This window comes from Equus quagga, chromosome 19, assembly GCF_021613505.1.
Source record: "Equus quagga isolate Etosha38 chromosome 19, UCLA_HA_Equagga_1.0, whole genome shotgun sequence".
Lineage (NCBI taxonomy): Eukaryota > Metazoa > Chordata > Mammalia > Perissodactyla > Equidae > Equus > Equus quagga.
The window spans coordinates 5,837,125-5,841,212 of record NC_060285.1 but is presented as its reverse complement, the minus strand read 5'-3'; positions in this window follow the sequence as shown (position 1 = coordinate 5,841,212).

The following is a 4,088-nucleotide window of genomic DNA, read 5'->3' as shown; positions in this document are numbered from 1 at the left end:
CCCCGCCCCGTCTCCTGTTTCCATCTGTCTGAATATCTTTGAACCCACTAGGCGTGGATCCTTTTTGAGCCAACCTCTGGCCTCACTCAGTTTATTTTAACAAAGGTCTTTCCGGGAGGGATTTGGGGAGCCTGCCATGATCCCGGGAGGGGCTCTGAAATATGCATAAATGTGCCTCAGGCAGCCTCCCTCCCCGAGGCTCCACCCCTCACCTCTACGGGCTCCCTGGTGGGGTGGGGCAGCGGAGAGCCCGGCAATGCTGACCTTTCTTCAGGCTTGAGGGTCTGGCTCTGGGAGCGGGAGGGGCTTCAGGTGTGAGGGCTGATGTCCAGATGCCCCCACACGCAGCTACTGCTGTCCGCCCGCCTCGCACTGGGGGTGTCAGGCTCCAGGTCACCATCCAGAGGCGGGAGCCCCATGTGCTTCCCACACCAAGCCCCCGAGCCGCTCTGGGAAGTTAATTCAGTGACTTGCCAGAGGCGCTGTGGGCCAGGCCCGCCCCTGTGGGTGCGATGGGGAGCTTCGCCCAAAAGTTGTGCAGAAGAAATCTTTGTGGTTGATTAGTGGTCAGAGTGTCTCCCAGCCTGTCCCCGAGAAGCTCCCGTCCATCTCTCTGGTGAGACCTGGCACTTGCTGCCAACATTTCTCAAAGAAAATGTTCCTGTAGGAGGATTATGAATATGGGTGTTCCAGGAGCTGACGTCTGACGGGAACCAGCTGGGAGGAGGCGCTGTGGGCAGGGGTGAGGGCCTGCCGGGGAGGCGGAGGTGGGCACCCCCGGGCTGCCTCTGGGCTCCTCCCCTGCTCTGCCAGCTCCAAGCACCCATGGAGGACGGAGCCCACCAGCTCTGGGGGTGTCATAGTTTGACGGCCTTGGATTTGGGGAGGTGCTTTGGGGCAGTGGGCCAGCGTGGGCCAGGCCGTCTTTGCCAGACCAGCTGGTGGAGCTTGGTTCGGGGGGGCGTCCTACAGGCAGGGACATCAGGAGGCCTTGGAGTTAGTGTCTGAGTGTGAGAAGGTCTGGGGTGGTCTTCCCCCCACCCTGCCAGCGTCCACCTGTGCCCCTCACCTCCTGATTCACAGGTCATTAGGCGTAGATGAGGTCGTGAGGGCGGGCTCCCCAGGATGGGATCAGCGTCCTCATAAGTAGAGAACGAGAGACCAGAGCTCCCTCTCTCCACCGCATGAGGACACACAGGTGCCATGTGCCAGCCAGGAAATGCGCCCGCACCAGGAACTGAACCTGCCAGCACTCTGATCTCAGACTTCCAGCCTCCAGAACCGTGACAAATAAACGTCTGTTGTTTAAGGCCCCAGTCTGCGGTATTTTATTAATGCAGCCTGAACAGACAGACGGAATCTCAGCACCATCATTCATTAGAGAAATACAGCTAAAGCCACAAGGACCATACATGCCCAGAATGGCTAAATTGAAAAGACTGACAGTAGCAAGTGTTGACGAGGATGGGGAGCAGCTGGAATTCTCAGGCATTGCTGGTGGGAATGCAAAGTGGTACATTTACTTTGGAACACAGTTTTGCAGTTTTTTTTGTAAAGTAAAACATGCACTCACCATATGACCCAGCCATTTCACTGCTAAGTGTTTACCCAAGCAAAACGAAAGCATATGTCCCCACAAAGACTTACACGCACAAAGTGCTGCTGCTACTCGTAAAAACCCGTAACTGGAAGAAGTCAGATGTCCATCACTGGCGGATGCACGAATGGCAGTGTGTGCAGACGATGGGGATGTGCTCAGCAATGAAGAGGAGAGAGTGTCAGTGCAGAGACAGGGCGGATGACAAGTGGCATTGGGCTGAGCGAAGGAAACGGCACACAGGCCACATGCTGTATGACACCGTTTATTACAAATTCTAGAAAAGGCAGAACCATGACGGCAGGAAGTAGACCCTCAGCCCCAGGGCCTCGGGAGCTGGAGAAGGGGATTGACAGCGAGGGGCGCGAGGGAATTTCGGGGGACGATGGGATGGGTGTTACACCACTGGTTACGTTTGTCAAAACTCGTCAAATCGTTTACCTTTGGTAAATTATTCCTCAATAAAGCTACAAAAAATTAATTAAAAAATTTTTAAATTTCCCGTCAAACTGAGGAAGGGTGAGGACTGCCTGCCTGCAGTGGGTGAGGCCTGATGAGGGAGAAAGCTGAGACCCCAGGGCCGGTGAGCACAGGACCACCTGCGAGCGCTGAGGCCTGAGGTTGTGTAAACGCAACCCACGTGGGGCCCGCCCGTGGTGTGTGCTCGTCAGACCCGGCACATCCTCTTGACGTCCTCTTTCTCCTTCGCGGAATCTCTCGCTCTGAAATCTGCCTTGTCGGGTGTTAACACGGCTGCGCAGTCTTGCTCTTAGCATGAGCAAGGTATCGTTTCTCTCCTTTTCCTTTTCAACGGTCTGTGTTTTTATATTTAAAGAGGGTTTCTTATGGGCACAAATCGTTGTGTCTTTTTATCTGGTCTGAATACCTCTGCCTTTTAATTGGAGAATTTAGTCCATTGAAATCTTTTGATCGTGGTAAAATACACGTAACAAAATTTGCCGTTTTAGCCACTTTAAAGGGTACGGCTCAGTGGCGTTAAGTGCGTTCGCATTGTTGTGCAACCGTCACCAGCACCCACCTCCACAGCGCTTTCAGCTCCATAACGGTTAGACAACAGCTCGCCTCCTCCCCACCCCCACCCCCGCCCCCCAGCCGCTGGCTTGTACCGTGCTCCTTCCTGGCCAGACCCATGTTTCTAACCGCCCGGGGCACAGCCCCTTGGGGTGCCCACCCCAAGCTCACCACATCCAGGTCGGAACCCACCCCTTCCCCTGCCCTACCTCCTGGCTCCCCATCTCTTTGATCGCCCCTCCCAGCCTCCTGGCCCCCAGGCCTGAGCCCTGCGGCTCCTTCTAAACACTCCCCGTTCTCCCATCTGGGCACCGAGTCCTGTCCTTTCTGCCGTCTGCTCACCTCTCAAGCTCGGGCCCTCCCCTCCTCTCCTCTGCCCCTCGGAATCCAGGCCCTGCCGTCCATCCGTGGGGAGTGGTTATGGTAACTCCGCAGCCGGGATCCTCATCTCATTCCTCTCTGACCCCAGCTTTGCACCTGCAGTCAGAATTTTTCTGCCCTGGGAACCTGATCCTAAACGTCCCCTGCTGCCCAGCCTCTGGGCAGCATCCAATGCCCTGGGCCCTCCTGACATTGCGGCTCTGTGGTCTTCCTGGGGACCATGTGTGGGGTCCTGCTGCGCCCCAGCCCTTCCCGACTGAGACCCTTTCTCCAGGCCTTTCTGATACTGTCCTCCCTGCCGGAGATGCCCGTGTCCCACCCACCCCTGGAGGTTGGCGTTCACAAAAGGAGTGGGGACATCCTTGAGGAGAGAAGGGAGGAGGCAGGGGCTCTGGGACAGTGTGGATGCCTGGGATCCTGGTGTTGGGGGTGGGTGGAGAGAGCTCCCACAAAGGAGCCTGAGCAGATGGGGACAGGGAGCCCTGCCCTCAGTTCAGCTCGCTCCCCGGCGCCCTCCCTCTCTCCTCCACCCAAGGAATCCGACTCCAGTCGAAGATGCAGCAGAAGTTGGACGCGTGATGAAGACAGTGGGCTGAACGGGAAGACGTCCAGGCCGGAGCAGGAGCTGGCAGGCTCGGGCTGGGCGTGCAAACAGCTTCGCAGCCACGGGAAATGCCTCGAAGGCCGGGGTGCCTCCGAATTGAGCCGCTTCCCAAAATAATCCAGGGGGCAGCTGTCTCGGCTTCGGAGACTGAGTCTGGCTGCCTGAGCGGCAGGAAGCCCCAGGCCCCACACCAGCCCCACTCTGGGAACAGATGGCACGAGGAGTATTTTTTTCTTCTCCTGAAGTCAGCTGGAGCGCGAACAGCTTGTCTGGAGAAGTGCCCCTCCCCCTCCCTTTTGGCAGCAGATCAAAGCCGCCGCCGCCCCTCCCCCAGCCCCTGGCCTCCTTCCCTTTAGGACCCGGGCAGCCGAGGTGGAGGGGCCTCACAGGCCTTTCTCACTGTCGGGTTTAACCCAGGGAGCAGCCGGGGCCCCTCGGTCCCTGGGAGCCTGGGATGAGCTAGGGCAGCAGATG